Source organism: Anabrus simplex, chromosome 14 (genome assembly GCF_040414725.1).
Source record: "Anabrus simplex isolate iqAnaSimp1 chromosome 14, ASM4041472v1, whole genome shotgun sequence".
NCBI lineage: Eukaryota > Metazoa > Arthropoda > Insecta > Orthoptera > Tettigoniidae > Anabrus > Anabrus simplex.
Window position 1 is genome coordinate 84,815,341 of NC_090278.1, and position 15,732 is coordinate 84,831,072.

Below are 15,732 nucleotides of genomic sequence, written 5' to 3' on the forward strand. Positions count from 1 at the left end.
TTAGGGGTTGTAGTAAGGATGTAAAGGAGAGGGCATATAAGTCTCTTGTGAGACCCTAACTAGAGTATGGTTCTAGTGTATGGGACCTTCACCAGGATTAGGCTACTTGATTCAAGAACTGGAAAAAATCCAAAGAAAAGCAGCTCGATTTGTTCTGCGTGATTCCCGACAAAATAGTAGCATTACAAAAATGTTGCATAGTTTAGGCTGGGATGACTTGGGGGAAAGGAGACGAGCTACTCGACTAAGTGGTATGTTCAATCAGTCAACTGCAAAATGACCTCGATAATGTTGTGAGATGGACAGTAGGCAATGGTATGATGATAAACGGGGTTAAAAGTCAGGTTGTGAAATTCACAAATAGGAAAAGTCCTCTCAGTTTTAATTACTGCGTTGATGGGGTAAAAGTTCCTTCTGGGGATCATTGTAAGTATCTGGGTGTTAATATAAGAAAAAAATCTTCATTGGGGTAATCACATAAATGGGATTGTAAACAAAGGATTCAGATCTCTGCACATGGTTATGAGGGTGTTTAGGTTGTAGTAAGGATGTAAAGGAGAGGGCATGTAAGTCTCTGGTAAGACCCCAATTAGAGTATGATTCTAGTGTAATGGACCCTCACCAGGATTAGTTGATTCAAGAACTGGAAAAAATCCAAAGAAAAGCAGCTCGATTTGTTCTGGGTGGTTTCCGACAAAAGAGTAGCGTTACAAAAATGTTGCAAAGTTTGGGCTGGGAAGAACTGGGAGAAATAAGACGAGCTGCTCGACTAAGTGGTATGTTCCGAGCTGTCAGCGGAGAAACGGCGTGGAATTACATTAGTAGACGAATAAGTTTGAGTGGCGTTTTTAAAAGTGACAAGGGCCCGTTTGAAATGGTTTGGCCATGTCAAACGAATGGACGATGGAAGGACAGCAAAACAATGGCTACACACAGTCGTGGCCGGAAAACGACCGGTAGGAAGACCTAGGAAGAGGTGGCTGGACCAAGTGAAATAGGACATAGGAACAAGAGGAATCAGCTGGGATGTCGTCTTGAGAGAAGAGTGGTACATGGACAGACAGAAGTGGAGAGTGCTCGTAAACCACACCCGGGCAACTGGAGTGGAAAACTGATGATGATGATGAAAGATAACAATATGAAGGTATTGTTGGAATTCAAGAGGACAAATTGGAGCAAATATTCATTTATAGGAAGCGGAGTTAGGGATTGGAATAACTTACCATGGGACATGTTCAATAAATTTCCAATGTCATTGAAATAATTTAAGAAAATGCTAGGAAAACAACAGATAGGGAATCTGCCACCTGGGCAACTGCCCTAAATGCAGTGATTGATATTGATTGATACAGGTATCGGGCAAAGAAAGACAAGAGCCAAGAAGGGCGTGAAAATGAAAGACTCCCTAGGTTTTGTAAACCTAATACCGGGTCGGAGTTTGGCAAACGTGGAAAGAATGGCAGGAGTCAGCTAAGGGGCGCGTGGTTTGACCAAGTGTGATGTGTTCCAATTTGACAGCCCGTTGGAGGAGACTAAGATATGATCGAGGGAGTTTGGATAGGAAGAGTAGTGATCATTATTTGAAGAGAAAACGCTAATCAGAATGGGGATATCGGTACGGTAGAGGAGAGGGAAGGGCGTAAATATGAAGGAAACCCTATGTTTCAATAACCTAATACCGCCGATGTTGGAAGAAGACTAGAGTTGATCGAGGGAGGTCGGTCAGGAAATATGAAAGTGTAGAGTATCGCTAGTGGCTCGTGATTGCTAACCCACGCTCCCAAGTTAGGACGCCTTGGCAGTGACGGCGATAAGGACCCCGCAGACCCCGCGTCATAGCTTGTGAGGGGCCCGTGACTGTTTCTTACTTCAGTAGCTGAACAGAGATTAAAGCTACAACACAGTATTATTTGTATTACAGAGGGTTATTCCAAACTTAGGCCGTCGTAGTGCGGAGTTTCTTTCTTCAATACCAGTACGGTAATTATTTCTGAAAGAATGTGGGTTTCCTAATCTGTTCCAATAATAACCATCCATTGCTGCCACTCACAACAATCAACACGTAATTAGCCACTTCTGAGAAACCAGTAGTCAGCGAAGATGCGATAACAAAGACATCCTCCTTATCTAAACTCTAAGTACTGAAGTTTCGAGACTGTTTATAACTCTGGCAGTCAGTGTAGCTAAGTAGTCCTACGATTGACGGGTGAGTTGTAAATAGTAGTAGATTATTTGGTCCTAGGAACGAGATTATTTCTTAGTATTGTGAAGGTCAGCGTGTTTTAGTTACTATAATTGGAATATGCATTTCTTGTGTGTGTGTGTGTGTGTGTGTGTGTGTGTGTGTGTGTGTGTGTGTGTGTGTGTGTTCATACCACATACGTGTATTATTTTTATTTCTTCGGATTTGAAAACTAAAGTGTATTATTATTATTATTATTATTATTATTATTATTATTATTATTATTATTATTATTATTATCATCATATTTGTCGTTGCTATTCATTGTAATAATATACAACCTTTTACTACGAAATAAACTTGTAACTTTCCTTACCAAGAAACGAAGGGTCCATTTTCAATTATTACAAGGGGGGGGGGGTGGAGCTGATTAGCGCCGCTACTGCCCCTTAGGAAGTCATCCATCTTCTATGACAGGCAAGGATGAAGTGTGTGCCCTCACTCACAGGGGAAGGAATAGAGAGAGAACAAGAGTTGACCATTGACCAGAGGAGGTCGAACAGGAAAGAAGAAGGTGAAGAACCTGGTACAAGTTGATTGAAACCAATTCCAGACCCAGTTCGGATCCCGTAGTCACTACACCATATCTCACAAGCCGTGATGATCTGATAAATAAGATTCAGCGTTGGCTTCAACCCATCTCATTAAGTAGCAACTGTCACGTCCTGAACAACCAAGAGACCAATAAGATCGTTTCTAGACTAGCCTTCTTTTTATGAAGTATGAACATTCTCCCACTCTAGTAGTAGATGAGAAAGTAAATACTCCGCTACTGACCTTTATACAGTACTGTACATCAGCTGGCCGACTACTTACGTGAAGCAACCAATCTTCTTCAGATTGTCTAGCCTTGCAGTACTGGTGAATGTAGACTAAACCACATTAAGCCTAGACTCGGCCTTTTTATCCTGCTACTCCCACCCACACTGTCGTGATTACCTGTTCTTAGTGTCTTCACTTTAATCCTCTTGCTATGTGCTATACTATGTCCTTGATCTCCGACCGCGAGTATAGAGAAAAAGAAGTTAAAAAGTGTGAAAAGCAAGTCTGTTATTTCGTAGCCCAGACATCTGACCTGTTACAAACCATGAAGTTTGTCGTGACGTACAGATGCGGATCTGGGAAGTTTCAGCACGTGGGAGAAGGAAGGTGACATAAGATCTCCGAAAAAGAATTGCTGTTCACTTTCCTATATACCACTGAACTGGATTCGAACTTCCTACATCAGAAAATTATGGAAACGAAGTTTGTTTGTCGAACCGTTGTCCCGTTTTTCTACGGGTCGGGTACGTGGTGAGATGGATATGTCTTGGCGGGTTTGTTTATGACCGGATGGCCTTCCTGGAGCCAACCTCATCAGAGGAGTTAATGAGATTAAATGAATGGCGTGATATATGATAGTAGGAAGGAAGAGGGTGAAACCCGGTGCCGGCGCATAGCCTACTCCTGTCGAATAGCACCAAGGGGTCTGTTTAAGGCGTAACGTCTCCATCCGACGGACGAATTACCATCAACAGTGTCATATGCCCTCACTCCTTATGAGCACTGCGGAGAGGTTTGGAATTTAATCCAGACTTTTGGAATGCAATCTAATGATTAAACATTGTATACCACCACCTCCCGGTACCCTGCCGGCCAACATTCTGATGGTAAAATGTTTTTCGACCAACGGGACTCGAACCGGACGTTTAGACTTCAACGCCTTAACGATCATGGCCAACAGGCGGGCATAAATGAACAAATTAATAACCTTTAAAATTAATTGTTAAAATAAATAAATAATGATTAAATAACGGACTGTGTTGAGCTCAAGTTTTCTACTATACACGGTAATGTGTGTGTGTTTCTAATTTGGCAAAAAGTGAGATGATTATGATTATAAACGAAGGAATATCTATACATTTTATGCAGCCTTGTGAAATAGCCAATCTGAGGCCAAGCCACAACATTCTGCGTCCGGAAAATGCCTGTTCGTGTTAACTTTCGGTTAACGCTGAAAATTAAACCCTTTTTCCATGGAAGTATCTCGCTGGGAGTGCGGACAAATTCAGCTGACGTCGCAAGCTATCAATGTGGCTTTCAGCCGGATTTCGCACTCGCATTGGAGATCAAAGACCCGCCCCGTCTTTGCACGAGAGTAATTTTGAATTTATGGTGATAGGTTTTATAAGATTTCTTTGAAGACAGTGCTGTAGCAGAGGGTACTGTTAAAAATCATAAAAAAGGGCGCTCCAGATGGCCTCAGCTCCTTTAAAACGAATTATGAAAACTTTTATTTTAGGGGCTACATGAACTTTTCAGTATGGTGAAGCAAATATACCTATATTTTCAATTCAAATCTAAAGAAATTCTGTGAATAAATAATTCTTTAGAAGGGATAGTCGCAATTCATGGCACTAACAGTGAAATAACGCTCGTTCCTTCTCTGACCATCTGACAGCACGATGCCTTCTCGAATTTTCAAATAAGCGAAACTCTGCAACGGAATTCTTGAGACACCAGATCGTAAGTTTAGTGTGAACGAGTCAATTTGAGGACAAGCCACAATATTTTGAAATAAACTTACACATCACAGAACCTCTAGATGTGGCTTCCGTCGTTTTCAAGAAAAGCAAACAGATAGGTGTTTCAACAAAGGGAATAAATGGCAGTATTTAGAAAATCAAAATAATAATAGTCCGCCTCTGTGGTGTAGTGGTTAGAGTGATTAGCGGCTCAACCACGAAATTTGAAAAGTGGCACAAGGTCTGGAACGGGGTCCACTCAGCGTCGGGAGATCATCTCAGTAGAGGTGGGTTCGATTCCCACTCCGGCCATCCTGGAAGTGGTTTTCCGTGGTTTCCCACTTCTCCTCCAGGCAAATGCCGGGATGGTACCTAAATTAAGGCCACGGCCACTTCCTTCCCTCTTGCCTGTCGCTTCCAATCTTCCCATCCCTCCACAAGGGCCCTGTTCAGCGTAGCAGGTGAGGCCGCCTGGGCAGTGTACTGGTCATTCTTCCCAGTTGTATCCCCCGACCCAAAATCTCACGCTCCACGACACTGCCCTTGAGGCAGTAGAGGTGGGATATTTTTCCAGGGCCTTTCCGTCCTCCTGCCTCTTAGTAGGTCGCTCCTTCCGATGTGATATTTAAACCATTCCTGTGCTTTCTCCAAAACGTCGGTAATTCCTAAACCATCCATTTATGCAAACTAGTTGTATATACGGTACTGTGACGGGTATTTTTATATTAACAAGATCATTGAAGTTAATTTAAATTTTATTTTGATAAGGATTACTTTAGACCTATTAATTTCAGAATGTTTCCTAACCCTTGTCCCGTTTCACTACGGGTGAGTTGGCCGTGCAGTTAGTAGCGGGCAGCTGTGAGCTTCATCCGGGAGATAGTGGGTTCGAATCTCACTGTCGGCAGCCCTAAAGATGGTTTTCCGTGGTTTCCCATTTTCACACCAGGAAAATGCTGGGGCTGTACCTTAATTAAGGCCACGGCCGCTTGCCTCCCACTCCTAGGCCTTTCCTGACCCATCGTCGCCATTCGCGAAACGCGTGGGTTCGAATCCCATCGTCGGCTGTTCTCAGAATAGTTTTCTGTGGTTTAATATTTTCACTCCCAGGCAAATGCCGGTACAGTTCATATCCATAGGCCAGAGCTGAGTCCTTGCACCCCTTACCCAATCATTCACCATAACACACTTCATCTTCATTAGCTCCTCAACTGAGGTTGGTGCCAGGAAGGGCATCCGGTCGTAGAAACATACCGAATAAATTAATATCATCTCATCCCCGACCCGGTATCAAGAAACGAGACTAAGAGGTAGACATACATATAGATGAAAGTAGGCTAATTGTATTTTGAGCAGCTGTTTACTTAACGTGTTAGTACGAATGTTTGAACAGTTTGAGCATGATTTAAGCAGTAATTTAATAGTCCCCCTACTGTATAAGAAAGTGTAGGTTAACTGCTAAGTTTGAGATGGTGGTGGTGGTGGTGGTGGTGATTATTGTTTTAGAGGAAGTACAACTAGGCAACCATCCTCTATATAACATTAATCAGAGAGAAAAAATGGAAGGGATCCAACACTTCGAAAAATGAAGGTATCGGCCAAAGGGAGACAAGGGCCACGAAGGGCGTGAAAATGAAAGACTCCCTAGCCCTCGCAAACCTAATAGCGTCGGGGTCGGAAGAGAACAAGAGTTGACCAAGAGAGGTCGGATAGGATAGATGAAAGTGAGGAGCCTGGCACAAGTAAGTGGAAGCAATGCCAGGACTCAGCTGAGGGCCCCGTGGTCGCCAACCTACGCTCCAAAGTTCAGAGCCCCTGGGGCCCCTTTTAGTCGCCTCTTACGACAGGCAGGGGATACCGTGGGTGTTATTCTACCGCCCCCACCCACAGGGGGCTAAGTTTGAGATGAGCTACAATTGCTTCAAAAAGGGTAGCACTGCCGAAGAAGCAAAGTATTATAGCAAAATCCTTTGTTTTGAATTTGGAAAGTGTAAAATTCAACTATTTTAATACGCCCATCTTCTGTCCTACTTCTTAAAACTCATTTAACCGCCTTTACACCCACAACCATCTGGTAACTCTAAATAAAAGGTTCGTTTGAGTCCTGTATATTCTCTGTCGGTCCCGATATTAACGCACCAGTCTCAAACGGTAAATATAAGTAATTGAATGAGTTTCAACATACGATTCGTAAGAATCCTAGTATGTAGTTTCACCAGTTACTTGAGCGTTGTCTTCTTGTACCAGTCCTCACAGCAACCTGACTGTATGTCACTGATAATAGTGATCGCAAATGGGACAATGCTTAACCCGTCCAAATATATATACAGTATATATATTCTTGTATTCTTCGTGAGTGATCGCAAATGGGACGACACCCCAAGGGATCTGCTCAAGGCTGTACGTCTCCGTCCGACGGATGAATCACCATCAGTAGCGCCGTATGCCCTCACTCCATAGGAACACTGCGAAGAGGTTTGGAATTAAATCTAGTCTTTTGACACGCAATCTGGGATTAGAAATTGTATACTACCAACTCTCCTACTTTGACGGCCAACAGGTGGTGGTTGTTTTAAGAGGAAGTACAATTGGGCAACCATCCTCTATTAACGCTAATGAGAGGAGGAAACTGGAAGGGTGTTGGTGGTTGTTTTAAGAGGAAGTACAATTGGGCAACCATCCTCTATTAACGCTAATGAGAGGAGAAAACTAGAATGGTGTTGGTGGTTGTTTTAAGAGGAAGTACAATTGGGCAACCATCCTCTATTAACACTAATCAGAAAGGAAAAATGAGAGGCGTCCGACACGTTGAACAATGAAAGTATCGGCAAATTGATTGATTGATTGATTGATTGATTGATTGATTGATTGATTGATTGATTGATTGATTGATTGATTGATTGATTGATTGATTGACCAAGGAGATCGGATAGGATAGATGAAAGTGGAAGCAATGCCAGGACTCAGCTAAGGGGCTCCGTTGTCAGCACCCCACGTTCCCAAATTAAGACCACCCGTGGGGCCCCTTTTAGTCACGTCGAACAACAGACACGGGATACGTGAATGTGTTCTACCACCCCCACCGACATAGGGGGAGAAATTGAAGACGGAAGGTATCGGCAAAGAAAAAAGTGGGGAAGGGTTACGAAGGGAGTGAAAAGGACATCCTTGCAAATTTAGTACCTTACAGATTTTAAGGGAATACGACTTTTTTTTTTTTTTTAATACGAAAGCTGAAAGTGAAGAATGTCAGGCTCAGCTTGGGGACCTGTAGTTGCTAGCCGAAGTTCCCAAGTTGAGAGTTCCTGGGGAAAGGAAGAAGATCGAAGAATTCTCGGCTGGCCTTTGGGGTGAAGGGGCATGACTCATGGCTATCCTTGAATGAACACTGTAGATCCTAACGGGAGAAGATAGCATGTTCGACTGCCATAAACCTTCACTAAACAAGACTGCTGAAGCTTACTCGACAAAGTTCTGACCTTGTATTCGCGATGGAGATCGTGTAGCACAGACTAAGATATCATAAAGGTCTATTTCGTTCAATTAAACTGTTGCTATCTTCACTAGTTTCCGTATTTGAAAGGTGCAGAAGTCAGGTACTTGAAGAGCATGATGAACAGCGTCGTGCTACAGACACACACAGGAAGAACTTCATGATGCACGAACTGAAATGGCTTTTCCCTTCTCCGTAGATTAAGAGGTTGCGTAAAGAAATACTGACCTGCATACTGCACCGAGTCTAAGTACAGTGCAGTGTCTAATGAAGTTCAAAGTAAGCAAGCAACTTAAACTGTTCAAAATCCTGAGTCTCGTGACCCATTATGTCTATAACTTTCTGTCTTCAGCTTATTCCAGTTATTTCTGGAGTCGCAGGAGCCAACCAAGCTCACTTTGGTTTTGGCCGGGGGTTCGTGATATCACGTGATTTTCGACGCAGAATCGACTGGGATTCGAACCTCATCTTCTGGGCGAGAAGCTAACACCAAAGCCACTGAACTAATCACGCGCTCTGCATGTTATGTTTGTAAGTGCGACACATTTTAATCTACTGAAAATCCACAGCCTGTTTTCAGTCATTTGAGCCGGGCTGAGTGGCTCAGACGGTTGAGGAGCTGAACCCAACTTGGCCGGCTCGATCCTGGCTCAGTCCGATGGTATTTGAATGTGGTGATGGTGGTGATTACTGTTTTTTTTTTTTTTTTTTTTTTTGCTAGTTGTTTTACGTCGCACCGACACAGATAGGTCTTACGGCGACGATGGGACAGGAAAGGGCTAGGAGTGGGAAGGAAGCGGCCGTGGCCTTAGTTAAGGTACAGCCCCAGCATTTGCCTGGTGTGAAAATGGGAAACCACGGAAAACCATCTTCAGGGCTGCCGATAGTGGGATTCGAACCTACTATCTCCCGGATGCAAGCTCACAGCCGCGTGCCTCTACGCGCACGGCCAACTCGCCCGGTGATTACTGTTTTAAGATGAAGTACAACTAGGAACCATCCTCTATATAACATAATCAGAGAGAGAGAAAAAAGGGAAGGGATCCGGCACTTCGAAAAATGAAGGTATCGGCCAAAGAAAGGCAAGGGCCACGAAGGGCGTGAAGATGAAGGACTCCCTAACCCTCGCAAACCTAATAGCGTCGGGGTCGGAAAAGAACAAGAATTGACCAAGGGAGGTCGGATAAGATAGATAAAAGAGAGGCGCCTGGCACAAGTAAGTGGAAGCAATGCCAGGACCCAGCTAAGGGCCCCGTGGTCGCCAACCCAAGCTCCAAAGTTCAGAGCCCCTGGGACGGTATTTGAAAGTGCTCAAATACTGTACGTCAGCCTCGTGTTGGTAGATTTACGGGCACGTAAAGGAACTCCTATGGGACTAAATTCCGGCACCGAAAAACTTCATTATCAGAATGTTGGCCGGCAGGATAGGAGAGGTGGTGGTATGCAATTTATAATCACTAGATTCCGTACCAGAGCCTGGATTCAATAATAATAATAATAATAATAATAATAATAATAATAATAATAATAATAATAATAATAATAATGGCTTTACGTCCCACTAACTACTTTTCACGGTTTTCGGAGACGCCGAGGTGCCGGGATTTCGCTCCGCAGGAGTTCTGTTGCGTGCCAGTAAATCTACCGACATGAGGCTGACGTATTTGAGGACCTTGAAATACCACCGGACTGAGCCAGGATCGAACCGGCCAAGTTGGGTTCAGCTCCTCAACCGTCTGAGCCACTCAGCCCGGCTGGATTCAATTTCAAACCTCTCCTTAGTGTTCATATGGAGTAGTGTTTAAGAACCTTGATGTGGAGTGAGGACATATGACGCTGTTGATGGTGATTCGGCTGTCGGATGGCGACCCCTTGGTGTTATTCGACAGGAGTAGGTTACGTGTCGGCACCAGGTTTCGCCCTTCCCCTACCTCATTATCAGGGTTAACCGGAGTAGGGCCAGGCTTACAAGGTGTCCCCCGAGTTGCTTGGGAGGAGTCTGTACTCCTTTTCTTCACTCCTATTTCTTTCCTTCCTATCCTAACTTCCTGAAGGTTCAATCCCCTCATTATCTAGTCAGCCTCTCTGCTAAGTGTATATGGAGATTTCACCTTCCCCCAATAAAAAGTTTTGGGTCGTAGCGGCCAGCGCACCTCCCCATTTTTAATGCTAGGATTGTTCACATTCTCCAAGAAAGACAAATAGGAGTTAGAACAAGTTAGTGCAATCAGAGTCAGTCTCAACTCACGTTATCAGCCGAGAATAACTATCATTTCACGGAGGGTTTAGCGCACACGCTGTTTATCATATAGTTTGGTGTAGCGTTCAGTTTTCCGTTGAAGTTATAATACATAAACCAAACCAAAACCCATGGCACAACAGCCATGGCCTACCAAGTGACCGCTGCTCAGCCCGGAGGCCTGCAGATTATGAGAATTTGTATGGTCAGCACGACGAATCCTTCCGGCCGTTTTTCTTGGCTTTCTAGATCGGGGCCGTCATCTCATCGTCAGATAGCTCCTCGACTGCAATCACGTAGGCTGGGTGGACCTCGAACCAGCCCTCAGATCCAGGTAAAAATCCCTGACCTGGCAGGGAAGAGGCGAGCAAGCTACCCCTATACCGCTGGGCCGGCTTCAGTTATACCTTAAATATGTTAGATCCGTGCCAATTAATTCACTGGTACGATAAAGTATCCTTGTCAAGGAATAAATATGAGGAACCTCTGCATTTAAAAGTAATGCTAATGCAATACGTAACCTGACATACAAGTGTTAGCAGAGCCCCCGTAATGCAATACATAATCTGCCATACAAGGGTATGAAGAAGGTTAGCAGAGTGAACTGCATTGCAACACAAAACATTCAACTATTGAGGCCATGCTCTGCTGTTCGTGTAATGTCAGTGATGCAGGATTTCTACTGATAGGGTATCGGGTATCCACAATGATTAAGAGAAAATTCCAATTCGAGTATATGCCGTTGAAGAAGTAATTATAATCATAATTACGCAATATCCTCAGTTACACGTCGTGCGGATAATTATAGTTGTTATTTAAATGTCTATGACGATTATAAGCCTAGATCGATTTCTGACATTCAAGATTATTTTACTTCGAGTGTATTACCCAAACTCGTGGCGCAATAGCCCTAAAGATACTGAAGTGGCGCAAGCTCAGCGTGACGATGATCTCAGCCTGCGTCTTGGCTTTCTTGACCGATTCCACTGCCTATCGTATCAGACAGCTCCTCATTTCTCACGAGGCTGTGTGAACCACGTTCCAGCCCTCAGTCTAGAATTAAAATCCATTTACTGGCTGGGAATCGAACTTGGGACTTCGGCGAACAGGCAGACACAGTACCACTACATCATGGACAGGCATATTATTCATATCTCCTTAATCGTATTATTACATTATCACCATCATCAGGGGATACTTGGACGTTGGTTCGATTCCCCGTCAGAAATTCGAAACAACAGAAGAGATTTCTGATTCTGGAGAGAGTGTTGATGGTGATTACTGTTTTAAGAGGAAGTACATGTGGAAATCCGTCCTTTATTAACACTAATCAGAGAGAAAAATTAGGATATCAGCCAAAGAAAGAAAAGGATCACGAAGGGCGTGAAAATGAAATACTGGCCTTGCAACCTAATACCGTCGGGGTCGGAAAAGAACAAGAGTTGACCAAGGGAGGTCGGATAGGATAGATGAAAGTGAGAAGCCTGACACAAGTAAGTTGAAGCAATGCCTGGAATCAGCTAAGGGCCCCGTGGTCGCAACCCACGCTCCAATGTTCAGAGCCCCTGTGGCCCCTCTTAATCGCCTTTTACGACAGGCAGGGGATACCGTGGGTGCTATTCTACCGCCCCCACCCATGTAACATCAGACTCAGCTAGGAGAGCCGTAGTCACCATCCTCTTAAGACAGGTACTCCAGGGATATCGTTCATGTGCAATATTTTACCGCCCACACCCACAGACACTCCCTGAAATGAAAAGACGAGAGAAAAGGATATTACATAAAAAGACTGAAAGCCGATATTTCATAGAGACGTGCATGAACTTCCTGACAGATTATCCCGTAAGGTCTTGAACCCTCGTCTTCGAGTAGGTCAGTTGCTAGTTCGTGATTAATATTTCAACACTGCTGAGTCTTGTACAAAGGAGAAAAGGTCATTCACTCACTGCTATTAGTAAAGAGAAGAAATCAGCTTGTCAGGGATACACCACTATACATTCATTTCACTAAATGCTGTGTATAAAATCCCTGACTAATGCGAATGCTAAATAGAGAACAAACTAGCATTCTTGCATGGTCTAAAACGGTCAAAACAACGCTTAGAATTACAATTTCACACTTAAAAAACAGTTGAACTGTATGGGTTTTACTCGTACTTCAGTAGTTGTGAGTGTCAAATACCGGTGTGCAGCCATTTAAGGCTCTGGTACCATGACGACAGTGTTCCACTTGTGTCTGCCACAGCATCGGCTAACTTGTAGGCCTATCATATTATTTTTGCATTTCTTTCTATCTCACCTAATTTGTTCAACACTTCTTCAGTACCGATACGGATTATACCAGGTTTGCAAGGCCTATGAAGTCCTTCACTCCCACACATTCTTTGGGATTATTATTATTATTATTATTATTATTATTATTATTATTATTATTATTATTATTATTATTTTCTTAATCCATTTATCCTCCAGGGTTGGTTTTCCGCTCGGACTAGGGAATTCGATCCCGGCCCTTATTTCTAATCCCGGGATTTCGGGATTGCACTTGGTCAGTCCCGGGATCCCGGGATTATCCCGGGATTGAAAGTCACAAACAAAAAATAAGATATTCTCACAGAAATCAGCTGTTTAATCAGCAAATCGAAATTTAGACAAAATAAACATATTTTACGGTATACACCTAGCTAATCTAATCACTCTAACTAATCAGACTTAGAGTCAGACTAACCAGATTTAAAATCACCCAGTCTCTATGTTAAAATTATTATTTTCCAAGAATCAGTGAGATCCCTTTAAACTTACATAAAGTTAAAAAACCCTTATGTAACAAACTATGCAAATAAACTTTGGAAATTAACAACAATCTCTCTGAACATAGACTAAATAGAAGACTCTCATGAAACAACATAATAAGTAGGTAGAAAGTTTCTTAGCAAAAAGTATTTAAAAATAACATTAACCAGTCACATTTCACATTTCTCGTAAATATAAAGAAAACTAATTTAATAGCAACATTCTAGTTTGAATTCCGAAAATATGATCTGAGAAATAACAACGCGTCCAGTGTCTCATCACCAAACCTGCTTCTCAATTTGTTGCACATATACAGTATGCAGCTGCTGAGAAAGCGCGTTCAGGTTCGATGGAAGGAGGAATCGTTAGTAAACACATATAAAGCCTGCTCTAGATTATAGCTCCGAGTAGAATTTGAAGACTCGTATAGGTTCATTTCTTTCTTAACAATTCTGGAAAATTCATTTTTATTTAATGCTTCAGGAGACATAATTTACATGTTATTTTCTATTTCCAGCTGAAGATTTTCTTTGAACGTCAAATCACTTTTTTCTGTGTTTGTAGGCTTAACTGTTCTTCCTCTTCGTCTTTCTTAAGATTTAATCTCTGTTAAAGAAACAATGTGTTTTTTATCAGGACTTTGCTCAGACTTGAAAATGTACGCTTTATTTCATCATCGAACGCCAACGCCACATTGTCACTATGAAGATTTTGTAGGTAGCATAATACGCCATTGAACTCATTTCTTCGGCGATCTTTCATGCGCTTTTGAAAATGTATCTTGAATTTGGAAGCCAACTCGAGCTATTGTCATTTAACTGCTTAAAAAGAAACTTAAGGGCAGCACGAGTTGTGCATAAATACGCATCAGTGCGACAGAGTGTTTCTGCGGTTAATTTGACTTGGGCCAAGACTTTAATGATTTCATCGATGAGCTCGAAATCTGACTCTTCCAACTGCACTGGATTATTCAAAGCTATAAGCGCCTTTTTGACGCTAAATTTCAAGATGGCATTCACTCATCTCACTCACACAAGAGAGGTAATGCACTAATGCACGCATTGTGCTCAGACTTTCACGCACATAGAGGATGAACTCATGCGCTAAACGAGAACAGGCATTTACACACCGAAAAGACGCATAAATAACGCACTGAGAGTTTCGCTTCACGCAGTCTATTTTACAAATTTTAAAAAATGATGTCAATCCCGAAAATCCCGGGATCCCAAAAACGTAATCCCGAAATCTACGGGATTGAACAGCGGTCGGGATCCCGGGATCGAATCCTCTAGCTCGGACTCACCGCCTCAAGTGCAGTGTTCTAGAGCGTGAGACTTTGAGAAGGGATATAAAATGGGGAGGAGGACCAGTACCTCGCCCAGGCTGCCTCGCCTGCTATGTTGAACAGGGCCCTTGCTGGGAGATGGGAAGACAAGGAAGAGGGAAGGAAACGGCCGTGGCCTTAAGTTAGGTACCCTTCCGACATTTGCCTGAAGAAGGAGTGGGAGGTGGTGGTGGTGGTGGTGATTACTGTTTATAGAGGAAGTACAACTAGGCAACCATCCTCTATATTACACTAACCAGAGGGAAAAAATAGAAGGGATCCCACACGTCGAAAAGTGAAGATATCGGCCAAAGAAAGACAAGGGCTACGAAGGGCGTGAAAATGAAAGACTCCCTAGCCCTCGCAAACCTAATAGCGTCGGGGTCGGAAAAGAACAAGAGTTGACGAAGGGAGGTCGGATGGGATAGATGAAAGTGAGGAGCCTGGCACAAGTAAGTGGAAGCAATGTCAGGACTCAGATAAGGGCCCCGTGGTCGCCAATCCACGCTCCAAAGTTCAGAGCCCTTGGGGCCCCTTTTATTCGCCTCTTACGACAGGCAGAGGATACCGTGGGTGTTGATGTACAGCCCCCACCCACAGGTGGAGAGAAATGTATTACGACCAAGGATTTTATCAGATGGAAGGCGATAGTACAAACCAAACCGTGAACTCTAATAACACCAAAAAACTTCACAGATGCCATCAGAAGAAGACGGCTGGCTTTCTATGGACACCTGTACAGAATGGACTTCCATGTGGTGGTGATTATTGTTTTTTATTTTTTTATTTAGAGGAACTACAACTAGGCAACCATTCTCTCACTAATCAGAGAGAAAAAAACGTAAGGGATCCGACACTTCGAAAAATGAAGGTATCGGCCAAAGGAAGACAAAGGCCACGAAGGGCGTGAAAATTAAAGACTCCCTAGGCCTCCATACGTAATACCGTCGAGGTCGGAAAGAACAAGTGTTGACCAAGGGAGGTCGGATAGGCTAGATAAAAGTGAAGAACCTGGCACAAGTAAGTGGAAGCAATGCCAGGACTCAGCTAAGGGCCCCGAGGTCGCCAACCCACGCTCCAAAGTTTAGATTCCCTGGGGCCCCTTTTAGTCGCCTCTTACGACAGGCAGGGGATACCG

The 15,732-nt window shown here is 43.4% G+C and overlaps 1 protein-coding gene across 3 annotated transcripts in view; it reads right to left on the minus strand.

Moving 5' to 3' along the window:
• The window catches only part of LOC136885406 (uncharacterized), a 139,600-nt gene that overhangs the window by 15,096 nt on the left and 108,772 nt on the right, over positions 1-15,732 (minus strand). The window contains exon 1 of one of the 3 annotated variants that reach the window (XM_067157925.2): positions 3,059-3,106. The exons of the other annotated variants lie outside the window; for them this stretch is intronic. The gene's annotated coding sequence lies outside the window, so the exon portion shown is untranslated. Of the gene's footprint in view, positions 1-3,058; positions 3,107-15,732 lie in introns of those variants that run through there. 3 annotated transcript variants of the gene reach the window in all.